Genomic DNA, 20,506 nt, shown 5'->3' with positions numbered 1-20,506 from the left:
CTGACACCAAATTTGAATCGATCAAGTGAGAAATAATATGCGGCCATGTGGGCGATAAAGAGACATTAAATAAGAAAAACAAGAAAAAATGGGAAGAATGTTATGATAGTACCACGAGGGATATCAAAAGAGAAAAATAAAGGAAGACACTTGTCATACCCCAAATTTGTCCTACCCCTTTATTTTCTAACTGGCTTAGGCTTGTGCGTTTCATAATCTCATGTACATATCTTTCATTAGGTCATATAACGCATCATGCATTCATTAACCAATAAAATTGACATTGGGATCAAGGACCTTGAATCATTAAGGGTTCATAGTGATTGTGAGGTGTACATATCAAATAACACTGATTCGTCAGCACTCCTTAAAGCGTTGAATTATGGAAGTAGGGTCTGGGTTCATGGTTATGTGTACTTCAAGACAAGGATTTCCTTTATGCTTCAAATATTATCTTCAATGAGGAACTTTGTCAAGGCAAAAGAAGATTTATAGATTAATCTGCAAAATGTAGGTCAAGGTGCAAAGATGCGGTTAGCAAGTGTGGTTGGAAAAAGGTTTGGACTGAAGCCAATATTTCATTGAGATTGTAAGATTGCCCTTGTTATTCAAGTTTGGATCAAAGGTCATATTGAAAATTTCATTCATGATATTCATTCAAGATAATAAGAAATTTAAATCTAAATGAGGGAAATGAGTCCATTACTTGAAAAAGTCAACATTCCATTATTCAAACCAAGATCAGATTTAATTATAAAGATCAAGAGTCCACCGCTATCTACAAAACGAAGTCAAGAAAATTACAAAAAAAACAACTTTGACTTTTGGTCATCTGTTGACCAAGTCAAACCGTTGACCAACTTTGACTCAAACCCAACAATGACCTAGACCTATCATCTTCAACCAGGTTCGCTGTTTCTTCATCATTTGCCAAAATTTTCTCCATAATGCCTTCATGACTTGAAACATACCCAAAGGTTTGCAAAGCTTCCAAAATAACGTGCCACAATTCATAATTGAAGTCAGCTGCATACATTCAATCTCACCATATCCAAAACCTGCATTATACAGCATCCACATCTAAGCACTCATTCAAAAATCATGTTACAAGCTCAAATTGGCAATAGAAAAAAACCGACCCAAAACATATACTAATCCCTGCAAAATCCACATTCACATTACTCAAAACCAATTCATAAACAGTTCAAAACCTAAACACCAAAACAGCATCATACCAATTCCAAATATTACCAAACAGAAATCCATAACCTACTGCAGCTGCAAAACAGTCTCTAACAGCCAATAAAACATCACCCTGCACAGTTATGTAACCATTCAGTTCACATTATTAATGGACAGAAAATCAGTGTACAAAAAGAAGAGAAAGTTGAAACTCAGAACTTCCAGATTATTAGTGAAGTCTTTATCAACTAATTTTCAAAGGGGTATAACAAAATCTCCAGCTCAGTTTCCATTCAAACCACACGCATTTCAACCTACTAACTTTCATATTACTAACAACCGCATAACTGAATTTAACTAACCTTACAACCCTATTAACCAGCATAACTAACTTGTCACACCTAGTAACTAACTCTCAACAAACTTTTAACCAATTCTCAAAATATAACAGAAAGCTAACTGCCCCTAACCAACTTCCCAACCACCAAAACAGAATTGTAGCCAACTTCTAACCCTCATAACCAACTCTCAATCTCACCCCTTCAATCTCCCAAACCAAATCTCAATCCAATGGCTGAAAACGCTCTCCTCTAACTGAATTCTCAAACCTCCATCTCTATATAACTGAACAACCTTCACCTTTCACCAATTCACACTCTCTGAATCTCTCTTCACCACTTCTGAACATTTCATCATCTTCACCATTACTCACCTTTGTTCAGAATCGATTTCTCCAATCTCTCCATTACTCTCACCTTCATCAACCCTCACCCTTCACAATCTCATCAACCAACATCAATCTTCAATTGAATCCTGTAAAGAGAATTCGCTCCTTTCTTCAATCATTGGCGTAACAGAAACTCACAGAAAGAGAGGATTGAAAGAAGAAAAGAACTCACCTTCAACCACCTCCAAAGTTCATTCTGAAACTTCATCAACGTACTTCACGCTTCGATCCGCAAGAAACATGTTCTTCACCTCAGCTTTCAACCTTCATTGTCTTCAAGGCACACTTGCAGAATCGGTTACTCTACATTCACAAGAGCAGTAATTCAGAAAAGAGAAAAGAGGAAGACGAAGCGGAAACGATTCGAGGCACGAGATTTACATAAAGGTTTACCTGGATTTTCTTCCATTTGCTCGCGTTTATCTCTGTTTTGGCATCCATATCGCTCGAAATCTCTTCTCCGGTTTTCTCCGCTCTCAGCAACCGATCGTCATTTCAGGTGTGTCTTCGAATCTCCATTATTCTTCGTGCGCCGAATTATGTGATGTCGAAATTAGGAGCTTGAGACGCTTAATGCCTAGGGTTCTTCTAAACGCTTCGATTAGGGATTTATTGAATTTTGAACGGAGAAATTAGAATTAGGAATTAGAAGAGGAGGTTGTAGTGGTGATCAGAAGGATTCACGGCGGCGCTGTAAGTTTTGGTCGGAGTAGCTCCGGCGCCGTCGTGTTGGAGCGAAAGAGGGAGAGAGTGTGAGGTCCTGAAATCTGAAGAGTCACAACATTTCTCAACCCTAATTTCCCTTTCACCTTTTATTAACTAACTGAATAAATGCGCTTAATTAGAATTAATTAGGATTGTTTAAAGTTTAATTAGGTTTGATTTTGTTAATTAGGATCATTAGATAAAATTCTGAATCATAATTAGTAATAGCAACAATAAAATCTGAGAACATAACGATTGGATCAATTCCAGCGTTGGGCCATATCCACCGAAGTCCTATCATCACCCCCTTTGGCCCACGCACCTTCTTCATTTCATTGTACAAACAAAATTCTATAACAAAAATCTGTTGGGCTTTTCGCTGTTAACACCCCCTTGGCCCATTGATGCACACATTCTGGTAACAAAATCATAGACAAGAACAATCTGCCTTGGGCCACCCTCTGGGCCCTACGCCCAGCTACTAATCACACCCTCAAATTCAATCTGCACCCCCTGTTTCCTTATTTTTATGCTTTTAACTAGGCTTTGTCATTTCTTTTAATCAAATAAAAAATACTAATTTTTCCACCATCATTTTAGACTTTGATACACAATTTTTGACTCATAAAAAATGACATTAAAAAAGGCTCATAAAAATAAGTAGATCTTGGGTAATTTTGACATTAATCTTTTGAACTCATTTCTTTCATAAAAATCAATAAAAAATAATAGTACTTTTAATTCACTTTTGTGCTATATTTTGACTTGTTCCATTTCATGCTCTTATGCTATTTTCATATGCTCCACTTTTTGCTTTATTTTTCATGTGTCTTTTATTCCTAACTTTAGGTAGAAACCATGATAACATTAGGTAAAAATTCCCTTCATACTTAGGTTAGTTTCTTTTTCTTTTCAACCATAAAACATTAATAAATACTTGAATAAAATCCCCTTAAAAAACACCAACCAAAAACACTTCAAAAAACCTAATAAATGTTAAGACTTAAAACAAAAGTGAGGAAGTGATGCGAGACCTTGTAGTAGGTTCTCGTCATCATGGAATTACCCTAAAAGACACAAACCAATCATTTCTTTTTCTTTCGCCTGCTTGGCACCTAAGGGCACCGTTATCTCCGCTCCATTGCATCCTAGGTCGATCCCTTATGCAAGAGCGTGAGCGTTAACTCCGCCCAACTAAAAAACACAAAAACAAACAGAAAATATTGAGCCGAACTACGGCGCTCTGATTCCTGAAAAGGATACGTAGGCATCAAGTCGCGGGGCTTGAACGAGCACACTTGTAAATATCCCTTCTTTTCCCCGTATTTTTTTTTGCATTCATTCGCATATAGACATAGACATAGTACACACCCTTTAGATAGAAACAAACATAGGTGGATACCATCGAGTACGATGGGCGCGAGGGGTGCTAATACCTTCCCCTTGCGTAACCGACTCCCGTACCTTGATTCTCTGGTCGCAAGACCCTGTTCATTCCTTTGTTAGGTTTTCTGATATTCCTTTCCCTTATGGGATAAATATATTGGTGGCGACTCTGTTCATTTTTCGCGAGCGTGCGACAACACTGTTAGATGAAGGAAACTTATCTAGAGGGGTGAATAGATCCCCAATTAAAAATACTTGGTGAAAATACTATTTTAAAAAAATTATTTGTTATGGATAGTGGAAAACACCCGGATCAATTCGTCTAATCCCAACCGTTATAAAAAAACTCGGATATGCGTTAAAACCAATAAGAATTGTAATGATAATGAAAAGCAATTGAGGCAATGTATTTCAACAACTAACACAATATGTTTGAATATGGTTACAGTAGTAATGCGTTTCCAATGAAATATAAAGTAACAAAAATTACGAGGCAAATTGTCAAACACTAGAGGTGCAATCAATGTTGATTAGAATTTTACTATGGTTTTATTGATTTGAAACTCAATTATAATCTTATGAATTATAATCTAATTCAACAAAACATTTTTAAAATGATTACAAGTTTATCTAATCGTATCGATTGCACAATCACCAATTTTAACAATTTGCAATTGAAAGTAAATGAGAGAGAGTGAGATAGAGAGAGGACACAAGGACTTTTTTAGGAAGTTCATCAATCCTCCTCACTATGGCTACGCCTGCCCCTAATTCCAAAGGAATGGAGATAATCAATCTTACTTTGCAAAAATCTTTTATAGGAGAAATGTAACAATCCAACCCTACAAAGAAAATCTTGGAAGCTTTTAGAGTTCCGTTAGGAAAAGAACCCACAAAGAAAATGGGAAAGACAAACTTAATTTCAAGTGACAATTGTTTGAGAAATATGAGAATTTTCAAAGATAATGATGGTCTTTACAAACACAATGATGATGAGAATGCACAAGCACCTCCCGACATACCCGATGGTGGCTATACCATGGAACTCCTCTACAAAAAACTTCTCCAAATGGAAATCCGTAACACTCATGAACATCAAAAAATCCGGAAAGAGTTCAATCTTCGCTTTGATCAACTTCAACAACAACTTGAGAATTTTGAAGATGAAGGAGAAGAAGAAGATGTTGGAAATGAGGAGATGAATGCTAGTGACTAGTTATCCTTTGTGTCTTATGTTCTATTTATATTTCTTATAGTTTATTTTGTGGTATTTTAGAAAAAAATATTATTATTTTGTTATGTTTATGGTTATGAGTTGTTATATTATGTTTATGTGTTATAATTTCTTCTCTCTTACTATATTGCATACTATATATTTTATCCTTGTTTACCTCTTTTCTCCATACTTTTTGATAATAACAAAGGGGGAGAAGAAACTTGTGTTTGTTGCTTTTAGTGTCCAAGTTATGCAGCCTCATGGATAGAAAAACTTGTCTCAAGACTCATCTAAGTTATGATAAAAGCTTTGTTAAAGGAGGAGTCATCAACATAGGGGGAGCATAAGGACATGTCAAGCAAAAATCACTTTTAAAGCTCATTGGTTGTCATCATCAAAAAGGGGGAGAATGTGATAGCAAGCTTCTCCAAATGTTATGTGTTTTGATGAAGACAACATGTGTGCACTCATAAATATCAAGAAAGGATGTATCAAGTTTGTACTACTCAAGCATTAAAGTCTCAAAGAAAATTGTCAAGATACAAGACCACTTGAAGACTTTATGGAGCTCAATTTTTTAAATAGGAACAAACACGTTCTTTATAAGAATAAATTTAGTGCTCAAGATCATCCTCAAATCATATGCATTCACTTAGTTATTTGGCTTTTTGAAAAATTTGTATTGCTGCATTTTCAGTCTAGAAATCGCTTTCCTATAAGTGGAAATCGATTTCCCCTGCGTGCCCAGCCAAGTCTGTTTTGGGAAAATGTCTTTTTGTTTGTGGAAATCGATTTCCTGTGGTGGTAAATCGATTTCCAGTGTCAGTTTTTGAATTTCTAGACACAACGCTTCAGGGAAACCGATTTCCTATAATGGTAAATCAATTTTCAGCGTACCAGAGTAAAAAAAATAGTATGTTTCAAATCTGAACGTGAACCATTTTATGTCCATCAAACTTTGCACCTCTTGACTATATTATACTCATTCCTAGGGGTGTTAAGACACTATATATATATATATATATATATATATATATATATATATATATATATATATATATATATATATATATATCTTATATTTTCAGATTTGAATTCACCTCTTCCTATTGCAATTTAACATCATCTTATATCATTAAATCTTTAATTCAAGTGTTGTGTTTACCAAACTTTCAAAATAATTTTCTGCATTGTCTCATAAACTATGTCCAGAAAATTCATAGCATATTCATCAACATTTGAGCACTAGTTATTCTTATAAATTGTATGATTGGTAGAGAAGATCAATCAAGTGATTGATACATTATTTTATCATTACAAACTCTTACACAAAAATCAAAATACTTGTTGAAATCTTGTTGTCCAGGATTGTTGGAAACAAGTGAGTCATTATGGGAGGATTGTTCTCTTAGTGTACTTAGTGAAAATCCAAGAGGATTGTTCTTGGTTTTTGGTTTGTCTTGTGTAAGTCACAAACTATAGTAAAATCTCTTTCATGTTGAAAGGGGACTGGAGTACTCTCGGACTGTGAGGGGAACCAGTATACATCATTGTGTTCTTTACTTTTCCGCATTTACCGCTTTCATTACAAATCAAAAACCAGAAAAGAAAGAAACATAAGTATAATCAATATACTTACAAGCGCCCTCAATATACTTACAACCCCTAATTCCAAAGAAATTGAGATAATCAATCTTACTTTGCAAAAATATTTTACAGGAGAAGTGTACCAATCCAACCCTACAAACCATATCTTTGTTGTTTATCCTAACTCTTTCTCTTCCTTTGATCATGAGGTCGATCAAGTAACCCGATAATACCAATTGATCCTTCGGTGACCCCTATTTCTTTGACAGAACCACTCTCTTCGAAGCTTTCACTCGGCTAAATCCAATTGAGAATTATCGTGACCCAAGACTCCTAAATGATCCCCCGGTTACCGCTACTCCTTCGACAAAACCACCTTCTTCAAATATTTCACTCGGTTGAATCCGAATTGCAAAGTCTTGTGCAAACCCCCCAAACTAATACCTTGATCTTGGAGGGAAAACCATAATTGGTTTTTTAACATCTCGTTTCTTGATTTGATGTTTTATTATAATTTAATGGCTTAAATAGTCTTATGGTCCCTGTAATTTTGCGATTTTTTTAATTTGGTCCCTGTATCTTTTATTTTTGGAGTCCCTATATATCACTTTCTTGTTGGCGATAGTCCCTGGGGTTAGAATTTTGTTAAAAAAAGATGACTTGGATAACGATGCACACGTGGGAAACCTGGTGGAGGGGCCATAAAAAGGAAAACCAAATCCAAAAAGGATAACATTTTGAATCAAGGTCGTATCTTCTTCCTCTCTTCTTCGTCTCTGCAGATTCAAGCATGGCAATCATCTGTAGTTTATTAGTCTAAGTCTCAAATCCCAGTTTGTGGTTACAATAAAGAAATGAGGATGTTCATCTCAAATTCAACTGAAAACCCTAAAAGAAGATTCTGGAAATGTTCAAAGGTAGTTCATTTGGGATGATGAACTTGAACACAACATATGAACTGAACCGAAAATTTTAATTGGATGCAATTTCTCAGAGGAGTTCAGGAATTAGGTGGCATTGTTAAATATGTTGAAGCTAGGAAAAAAGAGAAGATAAAATTAAAGTTAGAAAATGAAAGGAAGAAGGCCAAACTGTTTAAGCTTTTGTTGACTCTTTCATGGTGTTTGTTCTTTGCTTACCAGAAATGATAGTGAGATTCAAGTTCTTGGAGTTTGAAATATTTTCTTCTTCTTTGTTTTAGTCCCAAGATGAAGGATAGTTGTTTGAATTTTGTCCCTGTAAGGATTAATTATTGAATGAGTCAGTACTTATGAAATTTTTTATATTCGTCCCTATAAGTTTGGAGTTTTTTGTTTTCCATCCCTCTTTCTTAATGATTTCGTTGTCTTACATCTCTGTTGGTTAATGGTTTGTTTGTAATTCATCCTTGTATTTCATGTGTTTAATTAATAATATAGAACATAAAGGCATATAAATTTGTCTCAAAATACAACAAAGACACACCATACTTAAACCATAATGATGTTTCATGTCTCAAAATTACATAAAGTCAAAAAGGCCTATAATTATATCTCAAAATACAATAAAGACACACCATGCATAAACCATACTAATGTTAAATGTCTCAGAATTACATAAAACCAAAAGACATATACTTTTGTCTCAACAAAGACACAATCTATTCAAAAGGCGACAAAGACAACAAAAACACAACATACATAAACTATACATTGACCAACAAAGCCAAAAGGCATCAAAATACACCATAACAAGTTGCTTAATTTCTACACATCCATAGGTTGTCATGGATTACTTCTCCTTTGAGGTTTTTCCATTTAAGCACCATTGTCCTGTCAGTTCTTCTCAACTCCAACTTTCTTGCAACTTTTGGTTTGTTTGTCTTATTTTTCTGTAAAATATAGAATATTAGAGGTGCAACAAATCAACAGAATAATTCCAAGTCATTATCAACCGGTATAATAAACTCAACTGGTTTAAGAATCCTAGGAGTAGCAGAAACAGGTGCAGCAGGCAAATCATCAATTGTTAGAATTAGTGTAGTCAAAATATAGTCAGGTGTAGAAAGTGGCACATCATCAGTTGATGTAACAGGTGCACTATGAATTGATGTACTTGCTAGAGTTTGTGCACGCGTAACAAGTCCAGTTCTAGAAAGATTTGGTTGAGGTTGAGTTTTTTCAAATGATGTTTCAAGATCTGCAGCAAGCATTTCAAACTCAGGGTCAACATCAGTTTGAGCTTCATTATGTCGAGGTTCATCTATTGCAGCTTGATCTTGAGTAGGCTTAGGTTGTTCCTCTGTTAAAGTTTGAGCTTCAGTAGGCTGAGATTGTTCTTGTGTTGCAGTTTAAGCTTCAACAAATGGTTGTTCTTGTCTTGTTGTAGTTTTCTTTGGCTTTCTCTGTAAAAAAATCATAACATTAATAATAAATCAATGTCATTAATAACATATGCAAATTATGGACAACTTTAATTCCTTTCCTTTTTGAGCTCTAGGGTCAACTACTTGACTTGTACACCTTCTTGCATTATGGCCATGAACACCATATCTTGTGCAACAATAACTTATTTGTGTACTTGCCTTATTAGGGTCCTCATTAGGTTCCCTCCTCCTCAAATTTTTTGGCCTTCCAGGTCCTCTTTTATATGATTGAGGTAACATTTCTTCCATGTCAACCTCTAGCCACATATATTGCCCATTAATAGGACTTAGATTATAACCATGGCATGGTACATAAGTATATTTGGAATAATAATAATCCACAAAATCTTCATGCCTTTGGTTCTTAAAACCTAATGCAGCTAATGCATGTGTATAAGGAGAGCCCACTAATTCCCAAAAGTTACAAGTGTTGGTATAGATATGTTCAACTTGCCATATAGTATCACCAGACCAATTTGGTATCCAATTCCCTGCATGTTCCACTTCCTTATCCAAACTAAGTCTAGGCCTAGTAATTATCCTATGTTTCTGTGGACCTCCGATTTTTTTTAATACCGGGCCATACCTCTGATCTGTAGAGATACGTGAACTGACTCTTTTTTGTCGCTTAATGCTTTCGCATTTTTGAAAATTCACAGAGTCGCCACCGACCTTTTATTTTATCCAATTAAGGAAAGGTTTATAAAAGAAACAGAAAAAAGACCTTTAAGAAATTCTGGGTAAGGGGGTAGGTTATACAAAGGGAAGGTGTTAGCACCCTTTGTATCCATGGTTATCCATGGGCTCTTAAGTTTGCTTAGCTCACTTGTTTTTCGATTACTTTTCAATTGCTCTGAAATTGCTCATATGTGGTTTCAAATACTCTTGTAATTTGAATTTTGTAATGATCCGTGTGTGGATGTATACAAAATGCTTGTTTATCTTTCGAAAGATGTTTTTGAAAAGAACGTTAACTTTGTAATAACCCGTGTTTGGATGTATACAAAGTATTGTCTTTTTTGAAAGTTTTGAAAAATCAACAGTGTATGAGAATTTTGTTTGTTTTGATTTGAGCAAGCAAACTAGGAGGTCTACCCTGAGTTGTAAGGTCTTTATCCTATTTCCTTTAAAAATCTATCCTTTCACCGGATATAAAAGCAAGGTTCGATTTTGTACTCGAAACAGTAAAATTTGACTTTGATTTTGAAAGATTGAAAAGGGATTACCTGAAGAGGTGCAAGTGTGATTGTGATTGGATTCAGATATTTATCTTTGAAGTTAGTGATCTAACGGTTCAATTTTATCTTTGACATACACGCAGTTTATATGTGCTGGAAATTAAAATGCGGAAATGTAAAGTGCGGAAAGTAAATCTACGCTATTACATCGATTGTGCGGGAAACGTAAACTAGCCTATTTACATGAATTTGACATCCTATACATTTATCTAGGAATTTTAAATTGCAAGAAAAATAAAAGGCATGTTTTTGGAATTTTTATGATTGGTTTTAATTATAATTAATGCATGATTAATTAAATTAAAATGAAGAAAAAAGATGGAAATATATTTAAACCTAGAAATTAAGTTTAAAATATATACAAAATATTTGTTAATTAATTTTAAAACAAAACTAATTTTTTTGGAATTTTTGGAAATTGATTTGAAATTGATTTAAGTTAATTAAAACATAATTATGCAAATAATTATACAAATAATTAAAACTCAAAGATAAAATTATTCAAAATATGTACAAAATTAGTTTATAATATATAAACAATATTTTATATAAAGAACAATTTTTTTTGGGATTTTTTGATTGGTTAGAATAATTAAAAAGCAAATATATAAATATATACTAATTAATTATGCAAAATATTGAAATTTTGAAGAAAAATAAAATATTTTTATTTCAGAAAATAGTATATTATTTTAGAAGTCTAAAAATATTTTTTGTGTATTTTTTGGATTTTTAAAACTATTTTTAATTAATTTAACAAAGAAATTAAAATAAAATAGAAAATAAAATAGAAAATAAAAGGATACTGATCCTGTGTGGTTTGATTGAGGGAGTATGATGTGCACGCGTGATCTGGAGCGTTGGATGACTCATTAAATGAAATCAAGTGGTCCAGAAATTGAGGCTCATGGGACACGTTGCACCTGCAAAGCACAGGATTAGAGGAAAATTTAAAAACACGCGCGCTGCTGAACCAATGAGGGGGAGACACCTCATCGTCTTCAACCTTCAGCCAGGGGTTTTTACAGCGCTTTTATGAAACATGCGCTGTAATTGATGAACCTCAAACCTGCAAAATAGCGAATAGGGGTAAACAAGCACATAAATTTGGCGCGATGGTACCATTCAACTCGTTTTGTCCATACGAATCTAATGGTGCTATTTAGAACCTCTAATTTTGCCTAATTTGGAAAGCCCTAATTTTGAAGCTATGAACCCTAAAATGGTAGTTTCGTTTATACGTGTCCAAACTTCAATTAAGTTTCCAGAAATGATCTACACCTCAAACCAAACTTAATAGTATGTCTACATCTTGTTAAACATGTGTGAATTACCAGATACGAATTAATTTTAGTTTGAACAAATTTGGACCTGTATAGCTCGATTCAGTGAGCTTCAAGGCTTGTAACTGATTGGGATAGTTTCAGTGATGTTCAAGGAAGGTGTATGAATGCTTAGTTTGTATTGAAATGGACTGAAATTACAAATTCGAATTTGAGTTTTCTTTGAATTTTTTTCAAGTGATTACAAGTGTTATGAGCTTATGAATGCTTCTGAACTTGCCTCTCTTTGTTTGCTGAACTATGATAGCTTATTTATAAGCTATGTGTGCTTAGAATTGAAGCTAACTTGCAGCTAGTTGCCTTTGTTGAAAACTTGGTTTTTAAATATTAAAAACCTTGAATTTTTGACCAAGTCTTGACTCCATTCAATGCTCTTGCCTTGTGCACCAATCCTCTGCAGAAAATTGAAGATTCTTTGAGGTGAGTCATGCTTGATTTGTAAGCTAACCTTTATCCATGCATTTTCCTTTTAATTTTAATCTTAAAGTAAGATAAAATCATGCAAAAATGGATAAAAAAAGGTATGGGCTTAGCCTTGGTCGTGGGAGGCCCATAGTAACATGGAAATGATGTTTGAATGCTGAAAACTTGGCCCCATTTGGAAAAAATGCAATTTTGAACAATGTTGATTTCATGCATTTTCCCAAAATTTAGCCAACTTCAACAAGGTGTAAATCCTTCAATTTTTGTCATATGAAGGAGATCTTGCACTTTTTAGAAACCTCAAAGAGTCCTCTAACCAATGTCTTTGGTCTCATGTCAAAATGATTGTTGAAGCTCCTTGTGTGTCCTTTTGAAAAAAGTGTCTTTTTGTTGACTTTGAAAATGACCTGTAATGTCTTTGATCATATTTTTCAAATGGTGAATCCAATGACCATGGGATCAATGGAATTTGAAAGATAATTGAATTTCCTTCAAAACAAGCTTTGGTTTGAATTTTTTGGATGAAGGATGAGAGAGTTATGATCAGTCAAAGTTGAGTTGACTTTTCAGGCAAAAACCCTAATTTTGAATCTTAGGGTTTTGTTGATTTTTGATCTTTCCTTGATGAATTATGATCATCCAATGATCAAATGATGAATCCTTTGACAAAATATGGACTTTGACAAAAAAATTCATTTTTGACTGTCTGTTGACTTTTTTGGTCAAACGGGTCGTCTGTTGACTGTTTGAGCTGCTGACGGTGCGTCTGAGTGAATTGAAGTTTGAAAATTTGTATGATGGTACTTTGATATATATGGATGTGTATGAAATCCATTTGAGCTCTCAAAAACTTGTTGCTCCTGTAAAAAACAAGAAAAACCCTGATTAGGGACTGTTTGTGTAGGAGACAGTTAAGCGTACCTGATTTTTGTGCAGTGTTGAGTCTCTGCTAATCGCGTGATATTCAGAAGACTTCTAGCACAAAGATCTTGGAATTTTGAATTGTGAAAGATTGATTTGATTGATGGTACAAAACACTGAGAATTGTACTGCCAGCAGTTTGGCTGTCAACTGACTGTTCAGGTATTGATGTAGCAGTTAGAGTGAAAAATCAACAGTCAAAGTTAATTTTCTTTTTTTGTTGTTTTTGTTTTATGTTTTTATGTGAAAAATGAAAGTTTATTTACATGACTTGTTAGGAAAACATAGACATAATAAATAACTAATATACTGTTACCAGTACAGTCTGAGTTTCCTGATTCTGCGCCTGCAAAAAAAGATTTAACTCTGTACCAATTGTGTCAGTACCATTTATCTGTAAATAAATAAATAGCATGTGTGAAGTAATACACAGTATTTGGTGTTTGCGTAAGAATAAATTCACCTGCAAGCCAAACTACTGTATAAGAAAAATTCTAAAAACTAAGTATTTCATATGTCAGGATATTTGTTGGAATAAAAATCCATGATTATATGAGACCCTTAATTTTCAGATTGGAGTTTTCTTGAAAAATATGTGGGCAAATTTTGGGGTATAACAGTTGCCCCTATTCAATCTTCTTAAACCTGAAGAGATTGTCTGAAATCTGAAGGTAGAAGATGATTGAATATTTAGATGCCCTGAAAATTTGCACTTACCTTGATCAGAAGAGATGTTGGAAGTTGCATTTGAATGTCGTCTGCGAAATGTTGTTGGCAGATTGAAACATTACCTGAGATGGGCTTTCAGATGCCACCTGGTAAATGGGTTGAGGGTTTGTTCATCAGAATGAATCCATTGATTATATCTTGATGAAGGATTTGAAAGTCTTTGTGTTGACTGTTTCGGAACCGTCCAAGGTTACCGCTTTAAGTCTTGGAAGATAATCGTTACGGAACTTGTCCAAAGTTTTTCCGCTTTAGATTTTGAAAGTTGATCATCGTGGGACCGTCTGAGGTATCGCTTTAGATCTGCAATGTTAAATCGTTTTGGAACCGCCTGAGGTATCGCTTTAGATCTGCAATGTTAGATCGTTTTGGAACCGTCTGAGGTATCGCTTTAGATCTGCAATGTTAGATCGTTTTGGAACCGTCTGAGGTATCGCTTTAGATCTGCAATTCTTTCTTCTTAACATCCCAGGACTGGATATATGTGGCTTTTGTAGCTGTCGTCATTAAGTCTCTGATTTGTGTCCCTCCACCAAAATTCTTTTTGAAATTGGCATATAAATGCCTAAGACAAAGTCTATGTTCTACCCTCTAAAAAATTTCTTCAAAGACGGATATCAAACCTTGCGTATATTGTGTGATTTATTTTATTATTAGAATGGTTGTGGGAATATAAATCCTTGAGTTATGGACATAGTAAGGTAATTATAGGTGGATTAGAATAAATTAGAATTATTGTCGAGTAAAATAATATATTGGTTATATTATTAATTAATTATTAAAATAGTAAGAGTAAGAGAGTGTGTAGAGATTTTGAGGGCAAAGTGGTGTTACCAGTGTTGAGTCGAGGGCATTATAGGAAAAGCCTAATTAGGAGAATATTTCTAATAGAAAAGGGTAAAAGTGAGAATAGAGAACCAGTTACGTCGCACATGAAATTGAGAAGAGGGTAAGAGTGTTAGAGCAATATGAGGCTTAAGGAGAACAATCCACCCATAGAGTTTGGGAAGCAAAATTGCTAGAATAACAAGGTAAGGGTGGGTAATGGTTTTCAATTGTAATTTTCTTAAGGGAAGGGTAGAGTAGGGTTTTATTTTCTCTTTATTGATAATGAAACTTATTAAATATTTGATGATGAATGTTGATAAAGAATGTGATGATGATTCTGTTTTTACATGTCATGATGTGAATTGTAATTGTGTGTGTCGATATGTTAATGATGTGTTTTGAATCAATTGAATCCATGGAGAATTAATATGGATTGGTGTTTTAGGGTATGAATTTAAGTGAATGATTCATGAAAATTTTGATGGATTTATGTTCAATTGATGTATTTAGTTTGTTAGTCTTTTTAGGGGTTAGATTGGTGTGAAATTGGTTTTTGAATTTGGGTCTGGTTTAGGATGAAGAGGGTTTGAAAAACACATACTGTGTATCATGAAAACTGAGATTTTTGGAAAAATTACCCAGTGCAATCGATTGCAGTTCTAATGCAATCGATTTCATCGTTTAAATTTTTGGAAAAATTGCCCAGTGCAATCGATTGCATTCTTAGTGCAACGTATTGCATCAGTTAAAAATTTGAAGATTGAATGAGTGCAATCGATTGAATGGGATGGAAAGTGAAATTTTTGTTTTGGGAGGGGACGTGTATTTGATGTCAATCGATTGTAGTCCCAGTACAATCGATTGCATCAGTTGAATTTTTGAAAATTTTCATGTTTTGAACTATGACATATCTTGACGTTTTACCTCATAACTTTTGATTTGTATATCCAAATAATGTATCGTTTGAAGTGTTAGGAAACAAACACATTGAACTATAACATGATAGAGATAGGTGAGTGGTTTGACAATCATTTCAATGTCTAATATGTCTGTGAAGTTGATTTTTCATATGTTCAATTTTGACCATAACTTCTTAACCGTAAGTCCAAATGACGTGTTGTTCAAAGCGTAGGAAAGATATCACACCGAAATGTATCCCGAAATAATTTAGGAAATTAATTAGGTTGTGGTTGTGTGTGTTCTAGGTATTTATATGATTGTATAGTTGAACGACTTAGGAAATCGTTATATCTCTGTGTTGAATTATTGTTATTGTTATTGGTTAACTTTAGTTGCAGGTGAGATAATGTTTATGAGCTGAGATTAGGCTTGAGATAAAATAAATATTAGTATGAGTCTATTTTTACTTGATATGTCTTGATCATTATGTGAATATATGATCATTGTATGATATTATGTGGTGGATTGCATATATCATTTTTTAATGTTCATATGTTGTTGATGCTTGAGTTAAGATGTGTGGTTTCCCTATGGAAACTACCCTGTTGATGTTGTGTAAGAATTAAACGACTTGATGAGATAACATCCTTGTGTTGTTGAGTTATTGCGATAATGTATTCTTATATTCGTGCATCTTATGTTGTTGTTAATGATAAAAGAGGCATGTCATGAGTCTCAGTGTCATGGATGCATGGTTTTCCCAAGCTCAATGTTGGGGCTTGGATCTCGCAGTCGATTGGGGCTCGGGGTTCTCAGTTGATTGGGACCCGTTCGTATGGAAAACCAGATATTGAGTCGGTACCATATGCATAGTAGTTGTCAATATGTAGAGGATTGCATTGCTTACTCCAATGTATGTGATGATGATTATGGATGATTTATAATCACTTACGGATATGATTTTTGTCTGAGATGTGCTTCTAGTTTGATTCTTTAATCTACATTGATTGTTTATGTTTTTTTATAATTGATTATGATTACTCGCCCATTCTGTTTGAATGTTTCTTTTACATGGGTAACACGCAAATACTCGGAAGTAGATCTCGTAGGAGTAAGTGGAAGCTAGTCATTGGGGTTACTCCTAGTTTATCGTTTTATGTAGTTGACTCTGCTCTGGTCATGTAACATCGGTTGGGGTTACGTTTGATTTTTAAAACTATCACGCTGTTATGTTAGACTTAAATTCTAATTATGTTGTTGAGACATTATATGATGTTTTGAATTGAGTACCGATAATACTTTCGTTGATATTATTAAAGTTGGAGGTTAAGACTCATAGTTAAGTGTTGTGTTACCTTTTATAATTATTCGATTATGATTCTGCTGCAAATGTTTTCAGACGAGTTTTGATGTCGTGTAACTATCACAAGTATAAATATTAGTTAATTGAAATGTTTTATGTAACCCGTGTTACAGAGCAAGAATGTATTTATGACCTGTGACACCCTTGTGTCGTGTTTTTAATTAATATATTCGTTAATTTCACGTTTGGTTTATAAGGGTGTTACCGTTTTTCCCAATGAAACCCCCAAAGATTCTTCATCCAATTTACAATTCAACAATCTAAATTGGACGTTATCACCATTGAATCTAGATGGAACCCAAACAAAGAATGATTATGTGTAATTTGTTTGTGTGTATGCATAGATGTGAGGTTGAAGATGAAGAGAACTCTTTGTATGTTTATGGTTTAATCACTTTCAAATGAAGCACGTATGAAGTATTTATATTAGTGCAAGCTTGAGGAAAAAAGAGAAACTAGAAGTTTAGAGAAGAATGCAATTTTTCAAAAAAAAAAATGTTGCATGTGTCGAAACATACAAGAGATGTACCGACTCATATTGATACGTGTGTTGACTCATCAGAGAAAAAGCTACGAGCTTTAAAATTGAGCAGGATGTGTCGACACATTCATCGCATGTGTCGACTCATATAAGAAAATTTTCTTCTATGTGTCGACCTGAAAGCTCTTATATATCGACATATGCAAACAGAGGCTAAAGGCTTTAATAATTATCCACATGTGTCGATTCATAGCACTTATGTGTAGACACATAAGCATGTTCTTTACATAAAACATGATTTTTGATGCATAAAACCTTTTCTAAATGCATTCTAAGTTCCCTAAAACTAAGATGCACATTAAGGCTCAGAGATATCATCCAATATATAGAAACTCTGAAGTTGTCATAGTGTTTTGACATCATGAAAAACATCTCTAATGGGAAGGGACACTCACAGATACGTGGTAAAAATAAGGGTAACATTGGTAAATTGATAGAAGAGGGGGCTATGAGTGATATGGTTATGAGAAAGAAAATAATGGAGACGAGGAAAAGTTTCTTAATGCGACAGACAATAGTGTTACTGGAGCGAACGACTTAAACATGATGTTATTGAGGAGACCCTAAGTTATGACCAAAAGCTTGGAATATCTAAATGTTTTTATGGGTTTCCATCAACATAATATATTTATATGGAATTGTATGGGTGCTTCAAAAAAATTTTTTGCTGGGTATGACTAAGCTATATGTTCAGGAAAGAAAACAAGACATCTTTATTGTTATGAAAACTAGAACGAATATAGGAGATTAGAAAAACTGTCAATTTGTTATGTTTTGATGGGTATGAATTCAATGAAATGAGGGATTTTTCAGGAGGAATAACTATGGCATGGATTCTAGACAAGGTAGAGATAAAGATCATGAAGACACATTTCTAATACATGCATGTCAATATTAAGTTCGGGGGAAAAGAAGAATGACTCTTCATTCTTGCATATGCTACTCATAGAGAAAATAGGGGGAGGGATGATGGAAGAGTTGAAAAGACTTGTTACATTGTGGATTTTGGATGGTTGGTAGAATGGACTTTAATGACAGTATGAGCGCTTTCGAAAAAAGGGAAGGAGCACTTGTATCCTTAAAAAATGTGAAGTTTTAATAAATGGTAGATTTGTAAACTCATGGACCTAGGCTTTGTTGGCCATAAATACACTTAAAGAGACCCAATTTACCACGGAGGTTCAAGAATTTATGAAAGGCTTGATAGAGGATTGTGTAATGAAAAATTGGAGAGTCTAATTCCCATATGCAATAGCGAAAGCTCTTACTTAACTAGAATTCTCTAACCATCATCCTATCCTTATTTTTACTCAAGATAATAAAGGTAGGAGAATGGAGAAGAAATTCAGGTTTATGAGGGTCTGGGTATTAGAAGAATCTTTGCTGATATGATCCAAAGTGCTTGGAACAATGATAATAGCTTCAATAACAATGTAGAACAAGTTACAAATGAAGCAACAACTTGGAAAATGCATACTATTAGCAGTATTGAGAGGTAGAAAAAAATAAGATATGGGAATATTGAAGGGAGAGACCATAATAGAATCAACCACTTGGAAAAGATTATACAACAAGACATGTTCAAAATCCTTCACCAAGAGGAATTAGATTGGTTTCAAAGATCTCGAGTAAGGCGATGGATTGATGTTGATAGAAACACTAGCTATTATCATGTAATGGTTATGCTGAGAAGGAGAAAAAAATAAAGTTAAAATTCTAAGAGACGAGCAAGAAAGATGCATTGAAGAAGCAATGATAAGTTTAAAGAATTGCTTGGACTTAATCATATTTGTTGAAAAGTCATTTCAGCTCTGTTGATATCGGCAAGATGGATGATGGTTGAATTGATATCATCGTTGGTTTGAACTCAAAGTGGATAATTGTTGTAATACGTCTTAAAATCTTACATGTTTTTAGTATTGGCAATTTTTTCGGCAAGATGGCAACTACGACGGCGGGTGACCTAGAGGTGGTAGGTTGGAGGACGAGTCACATATTTGTTTATTAATGGGTCATATCTTGGTCCAATTGAGATTTTGAAAATTATAAGTATAGTTCTCTCCCATTTATTATTAACATGTGGTGCATAATGTAGCAATCATATAGTTAGAAGCAGATGGTTGAAATTTTTAGAATTAGATTCTTGAGATTTTGAAACCTTTTAGGGTTATTAAATAGATTTGAGAAACACTTTATACACATTGAATTTGTGTGATTCTTATATTTAGAGTTGGAGAGGTTGACAAATACTTGGAGTAGAAAATTGAGATTTTGTTAGGAAACTCGAAAGGATATTTTGTTGTAACTCATAGTTAATCTTGTAGCAACTTTTAAAGGATAGGGAATCATTGAGCTGGTATTTTCCTTAGGCATAGATTGATTGGATCGAAGTGGATAAATAATTTTTTGTGTTCCCGCCTATTATAACTTTTGTTGCTTGAAGTCATTTGAATGGTTGTCATTGTTCTTGACACACATATCAAAATTTTAGTGTGTTTGAATTTTGAATTATTCTATGAGTTTTCCATACAAATATAAAGTTTGATAGTTTTAATATGGGTCTTGCTAACGAGTGCCCTCAGGGCACTCTTTAAGCATACTAAATAAAAAAAATATTCTTTATAAAAGTCATGATTTTAATTTCCAATGCATTTTTAAAGGATTGAATGCACACATTTTTAAAAAAACTTACTACTTTAATCACTTAAGAGTGTCCCAAAGACATTGGTTAGTATTTCCCTTTTTAATATTTGTCTAGGCCAAAACACAGTCCTCGTAAAACTAATTCGTCCAAGTCTTAGGAAGTGAGACTAACTAAGGGTGTGTTTGGATTGATGGTGGACAGAATTGATTCTAGCAGAATTTAGTTTGGTAATTGATTCTATCATAATTGAGTTTAGCAGAATTGTTTTATGTTTGGATACATTTATGTAAAAGTGAGTTGAATAATAAATTTCACTGTAAAAAACATCCAGAATCAATTTTGGAGGCAGAAGCTACAAATTCTAGCTTCAAG

General features: G+C 33.9%; 1 long non-coding RNA gene across 3 annotated transcripts; it reads right to left on the bottom strand.

Moving 5' to 3' along the window:
* Positions 1-337: 337 nt before the first annotated feature.
* LOC131643683 (uncharacterized) lies at positions 338-2,800 on the bottom strand. 3 transcript variants are annotated; one of them, XR_009296262.1, is made up of 5 exons: positions 2,303-2,800; positions 2,082-2,212; positions 1,545-1,995; positions 1,236-1,315; positions 338-1,058 (listed from the first exon to the last, which is right to left on the bottom strand). It is a non-coding gene; the product is annotated as an uncharacterized LOC131643683 (long non-coding RNA). The 3 variants fall into 3 exon arrangements; XR_009296260.1 differs by having other exon boundaries at positions 340-1,058; positions 1,545-2,212; XR_009296261.1 differs by lacking the exon at positions 1,545-1,995 and having other exon boundaries at positions 357-1,058; positions 2,303-2,796.
* Positions 2,801-20,506: the final 17,706 nt, after the last annotated feature.

This window comes from Vicia villosa, linkage group LG1, assembly GCF_029867415.1.
Source record: "Vicia villosa cultivar HV-30 ecotype Madison, WI linkage group LG1, Vvil1.0, whole genome shotgun sequence".
Lineage (NCBI taxonomy): Eukaryota > Viridiplantae > Streptophyta > Magnoliopsida > Fabales > Fabaceae > Vicia > Vicia villosa.
Note: the sequence above shows the minus strand (reverse complement) of the source record. Positions and strands in the feature narration are given on the sequence as shown.